At 43.4% G+C, this 23,138-nt stretch overlaps 1 protein-coding gene across 1 annotated transcript in view; it reads left to right on the plus strand.

Moving 5' to 3' along the window:
* The first annotated feature begins 208 nt into the window (after positions 1-208).
* The window catches only part of P2RY1 (purinergic receptor P2Y1), a 63,507-nt gene continuing 40,577 nt past the window's right edge, over positions 209-23,138 (plus strand). The window contains exon 1 of the mRNA XM_033959695.1: positions 209-392. The gene's annotated coding sequence lies outside the window, so the exon portion shown is untranslated. The remainder of the gene's footprint in view (positions 393-23,138) is intronic.

A 23,138-nucleotide genomic window follows, 5' to 3' on the forward strand; every position in this document is an offset into this window, starting at 1 on the left:
GCAGACCGCCATGGCATTATTCAAATACTGTTGAGGCAGAGGACTTATCTTACACTTGTAAACAGAGTGTTTAATGGGCTCAGGCTCCCAGAATGCTTTGCTGCTCACAGAAGGCTTGCTGCAGCCTGTGGCTATAGTTTGCCCTTCTCTCTTCTTCTGTGTGAGATCAGAATCCATTTTGTCAGAGAACACATGGTTGACAGCAGGACTGTGCCCTATTCTGATTTCACACATTGAATTTACCAGCTTCTAATTAATCTGATGTTGTTAAATTTAAAGTACAGTATCACTATCTTCACAGAGAGTAGTGAAAATACGACTCCCAGGCCTTGGGATACACTGGTTGAAGTGAGGATTCTGAAGATGGCAGAAATCCTTAGATCTACAGAAGTGTAAGTTAATTTACTTCTTCGATTTAAGTTATAGTAAAGCAAGCTTCTTTAAGGAACTGTAGAATCCAGTCTGGTGATATTATTAAGCTACTAATTCAAAAAGTTTAGCTGTCTGGAAACTCTTGTCTGCCTGCCTGAGGCTTATGCCTCAGCTGCCTCAGCATTTTGAGGTTGTGGGATTGAATTCCGACACTGCTCCTTGCAACCCTGGGGAAGTCACTTAATCCTCCATTGTCCAAGGTACAAAATAAGTACTTGTATATATGTAAATTGCTTTGAATGTGTAACCACAAAAAAGCGGTATTCAAGTACCATTCCCTTTGCACCCTTTTATGAGAAACCCAAGCCTGCTGCTCACTCACATTATCACACAGTGGCGTAGTGAGGGTGAGAGGTCCACGGGGCAGTGGTGCACTTCCCCCGTCCTCTCCTCCACCCCTGCTCCTTCCCTGCTCCCCCTGCTGCTTGCGCATACCCCTTCCCTACCCCATACCGCTTTTAACTTCCCCAGCACTAGCAGCAGCATCAACTCGCCACCTGCATCGGCTCTCCCTCTGAGGTAACTTCCTGGGCGCAGGACCTGGAAATGACAGGCAGGTTGGAGTTGCTGCTCGCACCAGTGAAGAGATAGAGATACGGTGGGGGGGGGGGGGGAAGTGTGAAGGTGCACACAGTGGGGGGAGGAGTGGGAAGGAGCGGGGGCAGAGAGGAGGATGGGTGCCCGCATCCTCACCATGATGACGCCCGGGGAGAGCCACCCCCCCAGCCCCTTACTTTACCACTGTTACCACAGCACCATTTGGCTCATTAATTAAATTGTAAACGCAAACTGAACACATGACCAAATTTGCGCATGCAATTTTGAGCACTATATGCAGTATAGAATCTGGGGACAAGTTTTAGTTGGTGCAAATTCTCATGCTCAAAGTTGGGCACAAATCCCAGTGCTATGCTCTCTGTTCTATAAATGGTGCCCAACTCAGAGCGTCATTTTTGGGAATAGTGCCCATTATTTTGGCACCCAAATTCAGGTGCCATTTAATGAATCTAATTCTATGTGGATAATGCTTGGGAGGAGCAAGATATTAAAAAAATTGTAGTCTACTTGATAACGTATCAAGTTTGAATATAATTAAATAAATATAAATAAGGGAGCATCACATGCAAATGGGGCTTAACTGGCCTTACAATAAACAGCGTGGCATTCAGACCTAACATGTTCAACTTAGGCAAAGTAATGTTACAGATCAGCTAGTCTCATATTTAAGTGGAAGGAGTGGCACAGTGGTTAGAGCTACAGCGTCAGCACCCTGAGGTTATGGGTTCAAACCCCGTGCTGTGCCTTGTGACCCTGGGCAAATCATTCAATCCTCCATTGCCCCAGGTACGTTAGCTAGATTGTGAGCTCACTGGGACAGATAGGGAAAATCCTTGAGTAGCTGACTGTAAACCGCCTAGATAACCTTGATAGGTGGTAAATAAATACCTAAATAAATTTTAAAAAACCATAAATAAATAAGTGGAGTGGGGAATGAAGAAAGCTTGCTTCCTCCTGGCCCTATGGTATTTCTGAATATATGAGGGAGTCCTGCTTGGGGAAGAGGAAATGAGAGAGCTTCATTGTAGAGGTCTGCACGGGAACGGGGATCGCGGGGATCCCGCGGGTCCCGCGGGGATCCCGCGGGTTCCCCCCCTGGCCCACGGGACTCCCACGGGGACGCCCCCTGGCCCACGGGACTCCCACGGGGATGCCCCCCTGACCCACGGGACTCCCACGGGGACGCCCCCTTGCCCACGGGACTCCCACGGGGATGAAAACAACCTACCTAAATTCTGGCGATGCAAGTCTGGCGTCGCGTCGGGAAATAGCCATGTTGAGCAGTGAGCTCAGCACGTACACAGATGAAAGCCTTGCTTGCTGATTGGTCCGGCGGCCCCGCCCCACCGTGCCGCCGGACCAATCAGCAAGCAAGGCTTTCATCTGTGTACGTGCTGAGCTCACTGCTCAGCATGGCTATTTCCCGACGCGGGCATTAGGCTGTTTTTTGTCATTTCGGGTGGGGGATGGCAGCGGCAGTAGCAGCCTGAAAAAGAAATCATCCTGGCCGGGTTCGGTGTCATGCTCCGGAGCTTCTACAGCCTTCCTATCTCCCTCTCCCTTCTACCTGCGGCTCTCTTCGGCAACTCAGCAGCAGCTTCTGACGTCGGGGCCTACCCTCTGCGAGTCCCGCTTGTTTCAACTTCCTTTTTCCACAAAGGTGGGACTCGTAGAGGGAAGGCCTCGATGTCGGCAGCTTGTCTTGATCACCGCTGCTGACGAGTTGCTTAAGAGAGCCGCGGAGCAGGGGGGTGTTGCCAGGTGCAGGTAGAAGGGAGAGGGCCAGATGCAGGACTCGTGGGTGAGGGAGGAGAAGAGAGAGGGGAGAGAAACAAAAGGAAATATTTCATACTGGGCTGGGCCGGAGTGGAGAGAGGGTGGAAAGATTCTGGCTACAGGGTGCATTAACAAAGGAAAAAGGGGGAAAGCTGAAAATGGAGATAGTGACACAAAGAAGAGAAAGGGTAAGCAGGACCTTCTGAATAAGGATAGAGATACAGAGGGGACATGAAGAGGAGGTGAAATAGAGACATAGAAGTAATGCTGAAAAAGTGTGTGTGGGGGGGGGGGAGATAAAGACATTGAAAGGGCAAATGGTGAATATGGGGTAAAGACAAGGACAGAGACAAATGAAGATTCTGAAAAAGTGGTGAGATAGGGATATAGGTGAGATGGACACAAAGAAGGGTGATGCTGGAAAATAGGTGGAATGGTAATTCTGACAGACACAGAAGGGAAATGCTGGATCAAGGAGAGATGGGGCTCAGGCTGGATGGAATGAGGAGAAATGCCTTGTTGGCCCGGAACTTCCTCTCCTACGTCAGAATTGACGTCAGGGAGCGGAATGCTGGTCAGCGCGACGCTTCTGCAGGGAAAGCTTGGGACAGCGGTGGCTTGGGGACTATTCCCCGATGGCGGTGGCAGCAAACCGAGTGGCTTGGGGGAGGGCACGGAGAAAGAAAGAAAGGGGGCAGACAGAGAGACAGAAAGAAGGGGGAACAGGGAGACAGAAAGAAAAAGTTGGGGGAGAGAATGAGGTCTGGAGGAGAGGAAACATACAGGAGGCTGAAAGAAAGGAAGAAAGATTGGATGCACAGTCAGAAGAAGAAAGTGCAACCAGAGACTCATGAAATCACCAAACAGCAAAGGTAGGAAAAATGATTTTATTTTCAATTTAGTGATCAAAATGTGTCTGTTTTGAGAATTTATATCTGCTGTCTATATTTTGCACTATGGCTCCCTTTTACTAAACCGCAATATTGTTTTTTAGCGCAGGGAGCCTATGAGCATTGAGAGCAGCGCGAGGCATTCAGCGTAACTCCCTGTGCTAAAACCTACTATTGTGGTTTAGTAAAAAGGGAGGGGGTGTATTTGTCTATTTTTGTATTTTGTTACCGAGGTGACATTGCATAGAGTCATCTGCCTTGGGAAATGTATATGGCAGATATCTTTGTTTTGTGTTCAAAAGAAAAGGAAATGCATTTCTGGTTTTATTTCTACAGTGTTGAAGTACTTGTTGGCCCTTGCTGTGACTGGTGGGGATCCCCAAGCACCGCCAGCAGAGGACCTCCTCTAGAGATGGTCAGAACTCCCCTCCACCAAGCGCAGCAGTCGCTGGCAGCATCCATGAGCCACTGAGGTGCCAGCATCTGTGACTCAGGGACGCTACTGCTGCCTGCCAAGCTTGGCAAAAGGGACCCCAGGCCAACTGCAAAGGAAGTCCTCAGCTGACAGTTTGTGGGTTCTCATCAGCTGAGTATTTATATTTTATATTTACATTAGAGGTTCTGGTAGAAACCCATTTACAAAGTATGTATTCTTCCCAATTAATATTTCCAAATTAATAGTCTCTTTGCTTATTTGTAAATGGGTCTCTACCAGAGCCTTTAATTCAGTAGCATAATTAAATAAAATAACTATTTCTGAAGTTTATAGGGAAGGATGGTGACGGAGGGGATTCCTCGCGGGGACGGGTGGGGACGGAGGGGATTCCTCGCGGGGACGGGTGGGGACGGAGGGGATTCCTCGCGGGGACGGGTGGGGACGGAGGGATTCCTCACGGGGACGGGTGGGGACGGAGGGATTCCTCACGGGGACGGGTGGGGATGGGTGGGATTTTGGCGGGGACGGGTGGGGACGGGTGGGATTTCTGTCCCCGCGCAACTCTCTACTTCATTGCTCCTCCTCAACTGTGTTCTGGGAGGTGTTGGGAAGGAAATAGTCTGTTGACCAGCAGTTCCTTCAGCTGTGGAAGGAAGAGACTAATTGACACACCAGACCCCTTCAGCTGTGCTCTAGGGGAAAATAGGATTTGTTAGCCTATTGGGTACTTTCAACTGTGCTCTAGAGGAGATGGGGAGGAGGAGGAGGTAGGTGATCAGATTTCTTTTCTCCTCTTATTTATTTTGCATAGTATAGTGATCTTAAAATGTAATCTTTATGAACGCATCTCATCAATTTACCACATAGTAATAACTAGTACCCTGCCTTACTATTTGGAATGCTAAACCTATATTGCATTTCATGAAAGAGACCAGATTTGGTCTTAGTTGGCTTGCTTACGTCTTTTAAGCTCGATCATTTTAAGGAATTTAAAGATAGTGGAGAAATTCTTGTCTTGTAACGTGAAGGGTCAGAAGTAGAGCAGTTTCAGGTTAGCAAATATCTGCCTATTACTGTTGAGTTAAGTTCATAAGATTCACAGATAGAGCAAAAGCTGTCGTCCCGATTCTTAAAATAACAGGAGAGAAGAAAACAAATACAGGAAGACACCGAACCTGACCCACTGGGAAGCATCACACTCAGAGATTCATGGTGATCAGATTACATTGTCAGCTGTACTTTAAATAGTGCTGTTGGTAAGCTTGCTTCTCTGCTGCATATAGCTACAGAACGTCGACACAATTTTACAAGGAGAAATTATCTTATACCAGGATTATCATCAAATAATCCAAGGCAAAGATGACAAATTAGGTTCTCAGAGGCTAGATTATTAAGGTGGGGTAAAAGGTGAGCTTTTATCACACCTCAACTTTCATCAGGAATGACTAATCTGTGCTATCTCACTACTGTCACTTCTCTGGTTCACAAAGAATGCTTCTTGTGATCACCCTCCCAAGCAGTATTTTTTCATATTAAGAGTATCAGGCTGCGGAATGCTGCTTCTTAAAGGAGCCAGGCTGTGCCTCCACTCCCTGAAGCTCACTCCTTTGCTAGAACCCCCCCCCCCCCAATGGTCCCCCAACTCTGACCCTTCCAAGTCCCATGATGATCCTCCAACTCTGAGCCCCTCAATAGCCCCAATTCCAAGCCTCATGATGGTCCCAATTCTAAGCCCTCCCAATATCCCTCTCTTCCACCAACTCCCCCCACCCCACCCCTGTCTGCCCCCTGCCAGGCCTATCTGGCAAATCTTGGGGGTGTAATAAGACCAGGGCAGGAGCGATCCTCAGTTGCTCTTGTCCATTCTGATGCCAGGTTCAAAATGTCACCAATGAACTTAGTGGTAGTTTTGCTGTAATACTGATAGGGGTCAAACTGCCATATTAGCCAGCTACATTTATTTATTTCAATTTTATATCCTGTCCTATCCAGGAGCCCAGAACGGGTTACAGTAGTACATTCACAGTGACTGAGGTACAGGAATAAGGTACATTGTATATACTGTAGGGATGAGACAATATAATCGTGGAGGGGCATAATCAAAAGTCTAAGTCCGTTTACGTCCATCTCGCAAGTCGTCCAAAGTTAAAAAGAGCTTAAGACACATTTTCGAAAGATATGTCCAACTTTTTTTTCGTTTCGAAAATCGTCTAATTATACATCCTGCCGATCTGATCGTCCAAGCCACTAAATCATCCATCTTTATACCACATTTTCGTCCAACTTTCCGTCCAAGTCCAAAACGCCTAGAATAAGCCTTGTTGGACATTGGAGAGGTCTGCAAAGTGATGGACTGCACACCCAGATATACCACCTAAATAGTGGGATACCTTACAGGGCACTGCTGTGAACTTCACAAAAAGGGTGCCATGGCTTCTCCTCCCTATGGCTCCCTTATAGGTTACGATGAGCCCCCCAAACCACCTCCAGAATCCCCTAGACCAGGGGTCTCAAAGTCCCTCCTTGAAGGCCGCAATCCAGTCGGGTTTTCAGGATTTCCCCAATGAATATGCATGAGATCTATTTGCATGCACTGCTTTCATTGTATGCTAATAGATCTCATGCATATTTATTGGGGAAATACTAAAAACCCGACTGGATTGCGGCCCTCAAGGAGGGACTTTGAGATCCCTGCCCTAGACCCACTTATCTACCACCCCAATAGCCCTTATGGCTGCAGGAGCAACTTATATGCCAGTATAAAAGGCTTATGGGGGTGTATAGGGGAGTGCACATGTTTTAATATCAATGCAGTGATTACAGGGGCTTATGGGCATGGGTCCATCTCTCTATGGGTCCCTAACCCACCCCAAAGACGGTTTAAGATGCGTCTGTGCAGCACGACTAGGCTTTCCTATGCCAGGCGGCCAGGTGATGATGGTCTGGAGGCAGAATTTTAAAGTTATGATTAAAATTTTTATGGGGGGGGGGTTGGTGATCGCTGGGGTAGTGTGGTGGTCTGTTTTATGTGTTTGCAGTGCTTATCTGGTGACAAGGTGGGTTTTTGTGTGCTTAGACCATGTTTTACATGGTCTAAGTCACAACATCCAAGTTCCGTCGATCGTGGGCTGTATAACTTTCGGTTATACATGCTGTACGACTATGTCTAAGCCGGCCCACGTCCCGCCCAACTCCCGCCCTCGACATGCCTCTCAAAACACCCCATTTAGCTTTGGTTGTTCAGCGGCACTATGAAGGCATAGGTCGTTTAGAAATACGGCCAAAACCCGTTTTTATTATCAGCACTTGGACGTTTTTGAGAAATGTTTGTCCAAGTGCTGATTCAAAATAGCCAAGCAATTGTTAGTGAATCAATCGCTTGGCTATTTTGCATGGGGTTTTGATAATTTGCATGGGAGGGTCGGGATCGGATTGCTACAGGCTTTAGTGAATGGGGTTGGAGGGAAATTTGGTCGCATAGGGCTCGCAAACCGATCGGTATACGATCGGTTTGCTTAGTGAATCTAGCCCTTATTGTCTTGGCTCCTCTTGATTCCCCTTGCCTCCTTTATTATTTATTTATTTTAAGATTAGAAAGACGCAGCAACATATAACTCATATGGAAAATATAATATAGTAATATGTGCAAGGAAAACAATGATGATATTGTGGCTGCACTTCCAATATGGCGCCCAACTACATATGTGCAATTTATTTATATACAAATGAACCCTGGCGTAAATCCACGTTCCTATATTCAGAGTTTATGTTTGATACTGTTTGTTTTAGGGAGAAAGCAAAGCAAGTGAAATAGCTTCAACAGTGTGAAGCTGACACTTTGACAACCGACAAGAACATAACTGGGATTGGGTAGGTGGATCTAAGTTGTGACAGTTGTGATAATTATGGATCATATTTTACAAAAAGTGTGTGAATACTTTGGCTACAGAAATGTAATGATTAATGTTTTCATACACAGTAATATGTCAGTTATTTATGATGGAGAAATCTTCTAGCTTGGTGCTTCGTAAATCTGGTCTTTGAGCAGTCTCAGCAAGGCTGGCTTTTAGGATAGATAAAACATGTAGATAGACTCGCCTTCTAGACTGCATATATATAAATGGGTCTTTGTGTTTATATGCTAATAACCAGACTACTCCAGGGAGGGCGGGGAGGGGGGTGCATACCCAGGGGCAGAAAATGCCCAGAGTACAGGACCTGGCAATAAACTATATCAGGTTGATATTAAAAGCACCCTATTCAGTCAGCAGTTCGTCTGATCTTTACCTTAAAAAATATGATCATATTAGCTATCAAAAGATTCATTGGTTGCCATTTGAGGCCAGAGTGTTATTTAAATTCGGCTGTATCTGTTTTAAGATTTTATTTGGTCTAGCACCATCTTATCTTTATTCCCATTTTAGATTATATACTAAAAAAAAAACCCATTTGAAGACCAGGTTGGTTCTCTCTTCCGTCACCAAAAGCATGCCGTTTAAAAAATTTTTAGACGGGACCTTGGCGTTTCAGGCTGGAGTTATGAATTCATGTTTCAGGTTTATTCATGGCTTGATATACCGACCATCACATGTATCTGAACGGTTTACAATATTAAAAATTAGAAAGGTCTAATATAATTTTTGATTTAGGTGAGATAAAATAAAAAGAGGGTAAACCTAATACTATGACAAATGAAGACTGATTAGAAATGAGAGGTTTTGGGGGATAGGGAAGTTTTAATTAATGATAAATAAAAATAAAAGGGAGGGTAGAGGGATGGGGAGTAACGAGAGGGAAACGGGGATATCGCGTGTTTGAATGTTCTTATCTCACCCATCCCTTTCCTATTATCAATTTCAGAAAGATCTTAAAACTTATTTATTCAAAAAATATGAAACACAAATTGATGTTAATGTTTAAATATTATTAATTCAGTTAATTTTTTATTGATTATTTGATGAATTTGTACTATCAACCTGTATTCTATTTCTTACAAGTTAGGATACTGTAATTAAGTGTCTTGTCTAAGTGTATTACTTAGATTTGTGTCATTTCCTTTTTTTAACATTGCTGTATAATTTAGTACTTCCAATGTCCAGCGCATTATTGTTGTGAACCACCATGAACCGATGGTTTGGCAGTATATAAAAATAAACTATTATTATTATTAATATCTGAGAATGGGCAGACGGCTGGCATTTAAGTTAAACCAGCCAAAGATAGAACCCCTATTTATATGGTTCTATTTGGCCAACTAACTTAAGCGATTCATGGCTAAATATTGGCTAAGTGCTGACCAGTGGTGTAGCGAGGGTGAGAGGTGCCCGGAGTGGTGGTGCCCCTCCCCCACCCTCATCTCCTGCTCTGTGTTTTAATTTCACATACTATGTAAAGTATCATCCTTCACCTTTACACCCTATTCCTTCACATCCACAACTCACACACTTTTATTCATTTATATTCTCAAGACCCCTGAGGAAGATGTTTTAATTGAAACACGGACCGTGTTGGTTCCTTACTGCCTAAAGCATATGTGGATTTGTACGCAACTATACAACATTTTATTGACTGAATAAAGTGCTTGCATCTGTCCTCCAGTTTCCTTTTTGTGTTTGCGTTAACCACTGCACCATTATAGAAATCAAAATGTAGTAAAAGTGAGTCAAGTATAGGCCAATCAAGTCATTGTGACATCACTAATGAGGTTGGCTCTTAGCATTGGTGGAATGAGGCATTATGATGTCACAATACCAGCTCTAGTTATCAGAGACTAAAGCTTCTCAACCTATTTATTTAAAATTTCTATACTGTTCTCCCAGGGGAGCTCAGAACAGTTAACATGAATTTATTCAGGTACGCAATCATTTTTCTCTGTTGTTTAAATACCTGAAAGGTATTAATATAGAACCAATTCTATTCCAGAGAAGAGAAAATGGTAAAACTAGAGGGCAAAATTTGAGGTTGCAGGAAGACTCAGGAGCAATGTTAGGAAATTATTTTTCACTGAGAGGGTAGTAGATGCCTAGAATGCCCTCCCGAGGGAAGTGGTAGAGAAGAAAACAGTGATGGAATTCAAAAAAGCATGGGATAAACATAGAGGATCTCTAATTAGAAAATGAAGGATGTAAATTAAACAATTAAGGCCGGTACTGGACAGACTTGTACGGTCTGTGTCCCATATAATAATAATAATAATATTAATAAGTTTTATTTTGTATACCGCCATACCCAGGGAGTTCTAGGCGGTTCACAACAGATAGATTCAGTACAAACAGTGCAGTTGACAACAAAACGAGCAAAGCAATTATGAACAGTAACATGTTGGTTAAACATCTACAATTTAAGTAAAGGGAGCAAAAAAAGAAAATACATGCAACATGTACAAAGAGAATATAGTACAATAAGTACAGGAATAAGGACATGAATAAGTGCATGCCGTAGTACATGCAGCAGTAAGTACATGCAGCAAAATACATGTAATAGATATAATAAGTACGTGCATACAGTTTAAGAGGAGAACTGTGTACACGCCATAAGGAGAGAGCCTATAGGAAAAAGTATGCAAGCCGTAAGGAGGGAGCCACAGTCTTAGAAGCGTGAGAGGGGTAGGTCATGTGGTATGGTTAGGATTCGGTTTGTTGAATAGCTGAGTTTTAATTTGCTTTCAAAAATTGAGATATGAGGAAGCATCAAGTATAGTTTGGGCGAGCCATGAATTTAGTTTAGCCGCTTGAAAGGAGAAGGTTCTTTTGAAGAATCTTTTCAGGTGGCACGATTTTAGTGAGGGAAAAGCGAACAGGTTTATTCTGCGGGAGCTCTTGTTGTTGTGGTGATTTGGTGCAGGAGGTGCTGGGGAGGGCATCAATGGGAAATCTAGTAACTTGGAGCATGAGGATATTATTGGCCTGACGTTATGGTAGATATCCTGAAAACAGGATGGTTGGATAGGCTGGAGTGAGCTTGGACGGCAACTTCAGCATTTGGAACCTAAGACAATACCAGGTGGACTTTACAATCTATGACCCATAAATATCAAAGAAGAGCTGAGATTGTGATGTCATAATGCCTCATTCCACCAAGGCCTAAGAGCCAACCTCAGTAGTGATGTCACAATGGCTTGATTAGATGGCAACTTCAGCAGTTGGAACCTAGGACAATACCAGATGGACTTTACTGTCTATGACCCAGAAATATCAAAGAAGAGACAAATTAAATTAATCATGTATTTGCAATGGGTATAACTAATGAACAGACTGGACAGACTGTTCAGGTCTTTATCAGCTGTCATTTATTAAGTTACTACTATGTCCTGGTGGGTTCACAATCTATCTAATGCAGGGATCTCAAAGTCCCTCCTTGAGGGCCGCAATCCAGTCGGGTTTTCAGGATTTCCCCAATGAATATGCATTGAAAGCAGTGCATGCACATAGATCTCATGCATATTCATTGGGGAAATCCTGAAAACCCGACTGGATTGCGGCCCTCAAGGAGGGACTTTGAGACCCCTGATCTGATGTAACTGGGATAATGGGGGAATTAAGGCCAGGATTTTTTTTTTTAAAAACCCACGTTAAAAAGCAAAGATCTGATACCAAATCTAAAAACCCAAGACATTATTAAAAAGTCACGCATGCAAATAAGATCGGCGGGCAGCAGCAAAGATTTCCTACATTTGCATGAACCCATCGCCAATGCAGAAAAACGTCGTAAAAAAAAAACCCCAAAACAAAAACACACTCTCCTGCTGATTCACCTACCTTCAGATAACCTTCCCCCAAATTACCCACCTTAACACCTTCCAATTAAACAAATACCATAAATAGATTGTAACCTACCCTCTCTAACTGCATTCCATATGTATTTTTCATACAGTTCTTCACTGTCAGTTTAATTTCCATCCTATAAGTTCACATAGAATTTTTCTTTTTTCAACCATCTTTATTTTCTCTTCTTTATTAATTTCCAGGTACTTTAGTTAGATTGTGAGCCTTCGGGACAGTAAGGGAATTTTTTAAGTACCTTCTTACTTCTCATTTATAATCTTAATGTATATTTTCTTCAAACCGCTTAGAACCTAAAGGATATAGCGGTATATAAGAAATAAATTACATTACATTACATTATTGGATGAATGGAAGGGAGAGGAGGGAAGAAGCAACGTCGACTTTTTTTTAATCGCGCATAAAGCATGCCTTTCTCTCCAAAAACTACTATAATTCAGGCAAATCTTTTAATTTGTTTTTAATGTAAAATTTAATCAAGACCCACAGCCAGAAACACACACCTGAGTAACTGCTAAAGGAAGGAATGTTGGATTCAGATGCAAACCAACCATGACCCATGTTTCCTCAAACTTATTCTGTCACTGCACATAAGTGGACATTTTCTCAATGTTTCAGAATCAAACAATGTGAAAGAGAGTTGAGGAGCTCCTTAAAGAGTACTCTGAAAGCAAATATGTCAAGCCAGTCATAGAACTTGGGTGAAGTTTTACTTCTCTGAAAACAGATCTCCTGGGACACTTTGGATTTTGAAATGTGAAGGAAATTATGATACCAATGGAAGTATGCTTTTGTTCCCTGATTTGAAAGCCAGGAGATCATAATATCTACACATGTGTTCAGGTAAACGAGATCAGTGTTGGCTTGGTCTGTATAATAAATGATTTGAATGTTGTCAGCAAATATGTAGCCAGTAAGAAGATCCAGAGTCTGTACATAGAAACATAGAAACATAGAAACATAGAAATAGACGGCAGATAAGGGCCCATGGCCCATCTAGTCTGCCCACCTTAATGTCCCTCCCCTACCTTTGCCCTGTGAATAGATCCCATGTGTCGATCCCATTTGGCCTTAAAATCAGGCCCACTGCTGGCCTCAATCACCTGTAGTGGAAGACTATTCCAGCGATCAACCACTCTTTCAGTGAAAAAGAATTTCCTGGTGTCACCTCGGCTAAGGGGGATGAAATGAGGTTGAACAGAATAGGTTTAAGAATAGCTTCTTCTGGAACTCCAAGAGAATATACTGTATATAAGAGTTGCTTACTGGGACAGATCAAAGGTGCATCAAGCCCAGAACCCTGTTCCAACAATGACCAACCCAGGTCATAAATACCTGGCAAGATCCCAAAGTGTAAAACAGATTTCATGTTGCTTATCTCATAGTTCATTCAGCTCCCAAATTATTCAACCAAAAATAAAGGAAAGCATATGGTTCTAGGGACATCAGGGAGGCAAATGATCTGCAATGCAAGAACAGCAGACCAATCAACAGTATGAAGCAAAATTTCAATAAAATACGTGCCTGATATGGCCATTTGTTGCCTGAAGGCTGAGTCAGAGGCAAGAGCTAGAGAGGCTGAACACAAAACACACTTCACTCAATGTGTAATTAAACACTGGAATTCGTTGGCAGAGAATTTTGTGAAAGCAGTTAGCCTCGCAGGGTTTAAAAAAATGTTTTGGATATCTTCCCAAAAGAAAAGTCTATAAGTCATTATTAAGACGGACTTGGGGAAATACATAGCTTATTCCTAGGATCTCTTTTACTAAACTGTGCTAGAATCTGCCTTAAAGCATTTTAATGCAGAACTTTCCTGCAGACCTTTTCAGGCTTTTAAAATATTTTTTTCCAGTCATGTGCTAATGTTGGCATTAGTGTGTGGTACTGGTAAAATTCTATTTCTTGTGCATTAACTCCCCATCTTAGCTAGTTAACATATGCTAATATTGACACATTAGCTGGATAATATGTCCCCATACATGACATACCCTACCCCCCCAAAAAATGACACAAAAAATTAGCACACACTGACAGGCATCTTTTTACATTTTAAACGCATGTTAGCACTTAACCCAGTTTAGTAAAAGGGCTTTTTGATGTGGGGGGAAAAACCTGAATAGACATTGTTCCCAGTTTCCTAAACATGCACAAAATCTAGCATATTTTAATAAAATATTAATCCTTAGAAAAACATGGTGCAAAAGAATGTAAAAAGATACATTTACCTTGCAGAAAAAGTTTGCAGTTCCTTTCTATTTTGGAACTTTATGCATAACAGTTTTAGCAAAATACTAATTGGATTAGGGTTTTTTTTTCCCTTTCTCTCACACTTCCATACTTTTTCATGCAGCCCACATTCACAATTACATTAATCAGACAACACCTACTCCCTCATGACAGTACATCAGATGCATAACACATTCAGCAGCACCTGGGACATCCTACATCTCTTAGACGAAACACTTTTAAAATGCAACCCATCCCTGTAAAAATCACTATATGGACTGGCAAAAATGAGTAGCCAAAACAAAACGCAGTTATGGTAAAATGCCATGCAATGCTCCCCTATTCACAGTGAGGTTTCACACTATTTTCTCTGCACGATTCTTTTTTTCCCAAAGTGTATTTTGGGTGAGCGACTCCCACGTACAGTTTTCTAATCTTGTTTTAGTCCTGGCATCAAAGCTTCCTTGAAAACCGAAGCTGCAAATCAAACTATGATGCCATTAGCTTTAAGATAATTTGCTCCCTCCTGGTAGTTTGATATTTCACTTAAAAAAGAGAAACCAGAGAAACGACATGCCTTTTTTGTTTGAATGATAATTATTTTGACAGAACATTACTAAAAACAGAGATGACGCATGCCAAAGGTGTTTTCTTGTACACATTGCTTTTCTGGTAGTATGTGATGTAAAGCGATCAAATTGGTGGATATGTGTAACCATACTTACAACAGAATATTATTGACAAGGCTGGTGCAAAAATAATTTTTCTCCTAAGATGAACTTTGAGCCTTGCACCCCACTCAGTTATTTTTTTCAGGCCACTAAGCTCCTCCTCCCCTAAGATTTAGATGATTTAATAATGTTAAACAACCTGACATAGTTCCTCAATGATTCTATAAAAATGCATAAAGTTCATAGTCACAGGCAGGAAAACCAAATCCTAAAAACCATAATACACAAATCAGGTAGGCAGCGACCTCACCTACAAGGTGACTACCCCCCCCCCCACTTGCCCCTCCTTCCACCTTGCTCCCCCCTTCCCCCATTTGAATAAATAACATACCACTTTGGGTTTCTTTCGCAAAAGGAATTTATTGAAAGGCCGTAGTGATAATGCAGCATATGCTTCTTTAGTATACATGCCACATAACTTAACTAAATCTTAACTAACAGAATCAAATCTAGCCTTCAATTATAACTTCCTATTTGAGCTAACTGTGAGTCTGGCTTCTCCACCTCATTGCACAACCTAGGAGGCCATTTGATCTTAACCCATCATTCCGGGTACTTCTTGCTTATGGCCATCCTACGCTGAGGGGCACTGCCATACAAGCTAGCTACCGCCAATGTCCTATCACACCCTCTCAGACGGCTGAGAAAGCTCGAGGGACCCACCCACCTACCCCCAGCCATCTAAGCTGCGGGTTTAAAGCCCTGTTCCTATGCCTGCATCTATCCTTCATAGGCGGGAGGAAGGGGTGCTGCAGCTGTCCTGATGAACCTCCCGACATGGCGCTGAGGCTGTGTGTCAGGACTTTGAGCCGAGCCGCTGCTGCCTTGCTCTACCCCTCTCCCTTCACTTGGTTGGTCAGCGTGGCCATGCAAGCTGGCCGCCTCCTCCTTTCTCCCTTTGATATTGTTCCCATTTCCTTCCAAGTCATCCCTCCTTGTCTTATGTCCTCTTACTCCATTTGACCTCTGCTTGCCAATGTCCCCCTCCACTCCCCCAAATTTGTGCCTAATCTTCAGAGTAGGGATGGATCAGTGGTTTTCAAAAAAGAGGAGATGCTAGAGGAGGTAATCCAAAAGTGTAGTAAGCAGGGCAGGATTAACCAATAGGCCAAGTAGGCACGTGCCTAGGGCCCGAAATGGTTAGGGGGCCCAATGAAGGAGTGCATCAACATTGTTTTTTCCAAACAGCGATGGGCCCCTCCAGCATCGATCGGCAATGCTGCCCCCCCTATCAGCAACGCGGGCCCCACCCCGATTGGCAATGCAGCCCCCCTCCCCCCCCTAATTGACAGAAAGTAAGACAAGCAAGCAACGCGGGTAAGAAAGGCAATGGGAACTGTAATTGTGCAAGTGGTGCTGCTTGCCAAAAGCTTCCCTTTGACGCAGCTTCCTGTTTCCGCCTAGGCGCATGGTGGGGCGGGGCGGGGCAGGGGGGCCCAATGTACTTGTATACCTAGGGGCACTCGACGAATTAATCCTGCCCTGGTAGCAAGGCCATATTACATTTTTTCAGATTAGAGGAGACTCCCAGTGGTCTCTCGGTAGAGAAATTTATGATCCCCAGAAGAAGGCCTAATGATGGCTACCTGAAAAGTAGGCATAGTTAGGGGCAGATAATAGGCGTAGTTGTCTTAGGTGTTGCTAGGTGCCGGTAAATTAGGCCAGGAAAACCCTGGCCCTATGTAATTACAGTGGTACCTCGGTTTACGAGTGAAATCGGTGCCTTGGAAACCGAGCGTGCCTCGATTTGCGAGCGCCCCCTCCGCGTACCGGCACCCTCCCCCCCGCGATCCGCCACCCCCCCCGCCGCCATCAGGCACCCCCCGCCGCGACCTGAGGTCCCCCCAACCCATCCAAACCCTCTTCTTACTTTAGTGTAGCCTCCGCACTGGCACCGGCTCCGGCACCGGCACCAGCATGTCCTGTGCGTTGGTGCCGGTGCCCGAAGATCTGCCTCCTGTGCTGGGCCTTGAGAGAACGTGAACTCTCAGGCCTTCAGCATGCGGACATGCTCAAGGCCCAGCATAGGAGGCAGATTTTCGGGCACCGTCACCAACTCACAGTACATGCTGGTGCTGGTGCTGAGGCTACACTAAAGTAAGAAGAGGGTTCGGGTGGGTTGGGGGGACCTCAGGTCGTGGCGGGGGGGTGCCCGATGGCAGCGGGGGGGGGGTGCCCAATGGCGGTGGGGGGGTGCCGGATCGTGGGGGCGAGGGTGCCGGTTCGCGGGGGGGCCTTCGGGAGGAGCAATGCCGGTTCTCGGGGGGGGGGGGAGCAGCACTGCTGGCCTCAGGGGGGGGGGAGAGGGGAACATATCAAAGCGAGTTTCCATTATTTCCTAAGGGGAAACTCACTTTGATAAACGAGCATTTTGGATTACGAGCATGCTCCTGGAACGGATTATGCTCGTAATCCAAGATACCACAGGACTTACATTTCTTAGATACCGCTTCTATTATACCCGCATTTATCTCAAGGATGTCTAGCGAAGCCTAAGTATGCCTAGGCTCCAATAGGTGTGATTCTATAAAGCATGCCTAGCAGTTGACTGACAATTGCACAGAGTGGTGCTAACAATTTAGGTGCCGTTAGGCACCATTTATAGAATCAGGTCCTTAAGGCCTACAAAATAGGTGGCAGTAAATGCTCACGTGCCTAGCCTGCGAGCGTCTTTGAGGAATGCCCCACTTTTTGGAGAGAACTACACCGTTCATTGCTGTTCCTTTAGCAAGAACCGTTGATTATAGTGCTGGTTGGTTTCCTGACGCAGAGTAATGAAATGTGCCACGTCGGAACCAAGTTTTAGCTAAGCCACTTTTTTGCATATATTTAATAAGTTTGAGATATTCACCATAATATAGTTTGAAAAATTTCTTAAAAAATCGGCTTAAAAGTATGAACGATTAAGCAATGATTGGGTGGTGAGGTGGTTTTCCCTCCATGTCTCTGAGCTATCCTATCATATGTAAAGCTGGTATTGATAGACTTCTATTATCTTTTGTGGGTAGTGTTATTTGCTATACAATAAAGGGGAAACAAATAAAAAACCAAAGGAGAAAAAATTATAACAGAAAAAAACTCCAATATAAAGTTCTATATAAAACCTTCAAAAAAAGTTTTTACAAAAATTGTTTTGCTGTGCTCATATCATACAGTGGCACCAGCCCAAACATTCAGTTTAATCATTACAGAAATTCATTAAAAAACAAAACAACTGAAAACCTATACTTTAAGACATACTTTAAGAAAACTGTGAGGGACCGCTGAAAAGTTCTCAGCCCAACCAACCAAGTTGGGGCATTCTCCTCCGAGGACACTTAGTCCAGTGATTTTCCACTTTTTTTCAATCCGTGGGAAAAATAGGGAACAAAAAAAGTGGAAAATTGCTGGACTAAGAGTCTAGCCCTCAATGGAGACTGCCCCAACTTTGTTGGTTGGGCTGAGAACTTTTCAGCAGCCCCTCATATTGTTAAAATACTCATCTGTGCGGTGATAATGAAGAAAGAACAGTTCCAAAAGGATTTTTAAAATCTTTGTATCCTTTCCGTTGGTCCCCAACTTTGGCTGTTTCATGGAGAGCAAAAGAAAATGTTAGAACTCTCTAGAATATATATTTAAATAAATTAGGATCAACACAGCAAAATAAAAAAAAACATTAGAGCGTGACCATTAATTTGAAAAATTAAAAATTGGCCATTTTCTGACAGCAGTAAAAATAGCCTTAGCGTATGGCAAAGACCCTCCTAAGGACATCAAGGCCACCTAAACACTTACCCATCCCCCCTTTACAAACCCATAGAAGTGGTTTTTAGCGCAGGCCAGTGTGCTGAATGCTCTGCAGTGCTCCTGACACTCAGAGGAACTCTATGAGTGTTGGGAGCAGCGCAGAGCAATACACTTTTGCAGTTTTATAAAAGGTGTGTGTGGGGGGGGGGGGGGGGAGAATAAAGAGGTATTTTTGATAGGACATTTAAGTCTGAATCGAGACATCTCAAAAAATCATGTAGTTCACAGACATAATCATACATAAAAAAATCTAAGCTTCTGATTTGACGATAGCTTTGAGCTAGACATTTTTATGCTTAATATGTCCATCTATAAGTATCATTTTCAGAAAAAAAAAAAGTGTCCCAGGGAGAAAATAATGTAGGAAAACAAACCATAAGGACATCTGTCTGGCAGCATTCCTAGTAAACTGGCCACACAGACATCCCAGCAGTGCATAAGGGTTACCTAATAGATTTCACATAAAGAGACCCAGGAACAAATCCCAGCTAAACCGCTTCATATTTAGGACCAGAGAAAACCTACTGTACCTAAATCTCTACCACTACAACCTTTATTTTTAAAATTTCTATACCGTTTTTTCTCCCCCAAAACAGTTTACAAAAAGTTACGTACATAAAGGCCCTCTTTTACCAAGGCGCGCTAAGCGTTTCAGCGCAGGCTAAATCGACGCATGCGCTAACCACTAACGTGTCCGTAGGATAAAATACATTAGCGTTTAGCGCATGTTTAACGTGCACTAAAAAGCTTACCTCGCCTTTGTAAGACAGGAACAAAAACAAACAGATTCAATCCTTACACAAGGTCAATTGCTCAAAGAAATGCGTCTACAAATAGTGGTGTTTTTTTAAAAAAAAAACATTTTCCTGAATTAATTCCTGTCTCTACATTTTCGAATTTGACCCACAAGGCTATTCCACAACTCAACTCCTGCACATGTGAAAAGCCCTCAGGCTTGCAGGTTGCTCATATATTTAGATTCAGGTGATAGGTCTACATAAAAGATCCTCAATTTTGAATATTGTTGAACTAAAAAATAAAAAAGTAACTTAGAACATAAGAACATAAGATTTTCTGCTGCTGGGTCAGACCAGTGGTCCATCATGCCCAGCAGTCCGCTCACGCGGCGGCCCTTAGGTCAAAGACCAGTGCCCTATTTGAGTCTAGCCTTATCTGCGTACGTTCTGGTTCAGCAAGAACTTATCTAACCTTTTCTTGAATCCCTGGATGGTGTTTTCCTCTATAACAGCCTCCAGAATAGCGTTCCAGATTTCTACCACTCACTGGGTGAAGAAGAACTTCCTTATTTTGTACGGAATCTATTCCCTTTTAATTTAGCTAGGATTCTCTTATTATAAGAATGGGTCATAAGCTCAGGTAGGCCATAGAAATGCCAGATACTTGCCTCAGGTATCCATTGAATTGTATGCCTTTTAGAGCAGGGGCATCGCATTTGAGAAATAAGCAGAGCTGAGCTCCACCCTTGCAAACCTCCTCCCCACCATCACTAATTCATTGTCTGGTCCACAGCCCGTGGCTTCCCCCTTAGACTCCTTAAAATCAATGATCATGTAGGTTAAAGTATGTGCGGAAAGGTGGCATAGTAAGTGGGGGGAGGGGCAGTACACCCCAGGTACCATATTGGTGGGGGCACCAGCACTCTTCCTCCCCTCCGCCTCTTCTCACTCCTCCCCATGCCATGCGCGCACCTCCCCTTCCCCTGTACTTCTAGTTGTGCACCGCTGTGAGCAATCATTTTAACGTGTTCCTCGCAACGTCGGCTCTCCTGCTGAGTGCTGCACATTGGAATTGATGTCAAGAGGGAAAGCCGCCGGTGTCGCAAGGAGCATGTTGAAGTTGTTACTCATGGCAATGAATGGGGGGGATTGGGGAAAGAGTGGGGAGGGGGGTCAGAGATGAGGACGGGGGAGGGGTGCCTCCCACCCTCACTATGGCATTGGTGCACAAGGTTCTTTGACTCGGTGTGGCTACTAGGATCTCTTGTTTTGAATGGGCTGCAGCTTCTCTTTGCAGCCCCCTAAGCAGATGCTACTCTAATGCCTAATGCTTGGGCCACTTCTAATAACAGTGAAGTAAGCTACTTTGATCATTAGTGGGCTAAAACTCCCAAATTATTTTGATTTAATATTTCTCAAATGTGGGATTGGGAAGTATTTTAGGAAATTTCTCTTATTTATTTATTCAATTTTCAATACCATTCTCCCAGGGGAGCTCAGAATAGTTTACATGGATTTAGTCAGGCACTCAAGCATTTTTCCCTGTCTGTCCTGGTGGGCTTACAATCTATCTAATGTACCCGGTGCAATGGGGAGATTAAGTGACTTGACCAAGATCACAAGATGCAGCATGAATTTGAACCCACAACCTCAGGCTGCTGAGGCTGTAGCTTTTAATCATTGCGCCACACTCTCTACATGTGTTTTCCCTTACATGTATTTTACTAAAAAGCCAAAAACAAAACAAATGAAAAAATCTCAATACTCCACTTGTAAAGGAAAACCATAAAACAAGCATCCTGTACTAACAGTACAGGATTAAGTATATATCAGGTTTGTTTGGAACAGATAATAATAAAATAAATGATTAAAAAAAAATACATGAACCACAAAACACAATTGCCACAAACAAATCTCAGATTCTCTGGTTAGCTGCTGGTCTATGAACCAATATCTCATGTGTCTCTCAAAGGCCCCAAGTTGGTGTATTTGTATATGTAGTTTAGATCCAAAGGATGGATGGGACCCTACACGGGCCGTGTTTCGGCATGTGATGGTGCCTTCCTCAGGGGTTCATGATTGTAAGGATTACAAAGAAACAAACAAGCCACAGTATTAAAACAGATGAGATGTTAAAAGGCGCCAACAATGATAAGGAATAAGCGGGAATGATGCACGTAATGTCTGAACACAACAGATATGCACTGAATAACTTTAAAGCGAATTCTTCGAACGCCACTGAACACAACAAGCTGAGGAAAAACCCCCCCAATCTATGCAAAATTGGCCTTTATAAACTGCTAACTACCTAGCAACCCCATACACTGCTTTCAATACAATCAAAATGAAATATATATATACGAAATTAAGGATACTCTATAAACAGGGATTTTTTATTTAGCATGGATGGAAGTCCTGATGTTGGCAGAGCTGACTTTTCTCTCTGCTATTGGTTAAAATCCACTTTGCTGACATGCCTTCCAGCAACAGCAGGGTCCCAGTGAGGTTTGCTAAATAAGAACCTCATTGAAACTGAAGGCCTGTGTATGAAATAAAAGTGTGTAAGGACAAATGAGTTTGAAGGGAAGGGAAGTAGAACGGAAGGAGAAGAAGCTGAAGAGAGCTGCTGTAGAAGGAAGCAGAATATCTAAATATGAAGATAAAGATAGAAAGAGAAAATGAGAATAAAATTGACAATGGTAAATGAAATCTGGGGAGAATCGAGATATCGAGATATGCAGCACAGAAAGCTTTTCGGGAGCTTGGTGAGGGCCAAAACCTTTTGTAAACACTTTAGCTTTTTCTGAAATACTGCCTGCATATGGAAAGGGAGAGCAAAGAGTGAAAAACACAGAGGACTTTAATAGATGGCTCAGAGCCTGGTGTCATCAAGAAGGCTTCAGGTACATAGGAGGATGGGGAAATACATGGAAGGACAAGAAGCTATATTGCACTGATGGGCTACATATTACTACAGCAGGAAAAAGAAACCTTGCAGAGAAATTTAGACAATATTTTTCTAGGCATTTAAACTAGAAGGTGGGGTGGTGTATGTACGAAGGACAATTATAGAGACCACCCCCGGCAAAAGAAAAGATGTGATAGTAGTAAAGGCTGCAACATAAGCAATATCAGCAACTCATTTCTTAGTATTGCAACGGAAAGTGAAACAACACAAAAATCCATACGAAAAAGGAGATTATCGCTGAAAAATAGCTGGAAAGCAATGACCACAAATGCTCGCAGTCTAAGCAACAAAGTTCATGATCTGCAAGCCCTGATGTTAGAGGCAGATCTAGATATTGTTGCTATCACAGAGACATGGTTCAGTGAATCACATGGATGGGATGCAAACATATGGGATATAATCTTTTTAGGAAGGACAGAGATGGTCATAAAGGTGGAGGAGTAGCTCTCTATGTAAAGATCAATATCCAAGCGACCGAAATGCAAGGGACCTGGGGAGAGGAAGAAGCGATATGGATTGCTCTGAAAAGAGAAGATGGAACTTCTATCTACGTGGGTGTAGTCTACAGACCTCCGACTCAATCGCAGCAAATTGATAAGGATCTGATTGTGGATATCCAAAAGTTTGGAAGGAAAGAGGAGGTTCTGCTGTTGGGAGATTTCAACCTGCCGGATGCGGACTGGAATGTTCCGTCTGCGGAATCGGAAAGAAGTAGGGAGATTGTGGATGCCTTTCAAGAGGCTCTGCTCAGACAAATGGTGACGGAACCCACAAGGGAAAAAGCGATATTGGATCTGGTCCTCACAAATGGAGA

Source organism: Geotrypetes seraphini, chromosome 9 (assembly GCF_902459505.1).
Source record: "Geotrypetes seraphini chromosome 9, aGeoSer1.1, whole genome shotgun sequence".
Taxonomy (NCBI): Eukaryota; Metazoa; Chordata; class Amphibia; order Gymnophiona; family Dermophiidae; genus Geotrypetes; species Geotrypetes seraphini.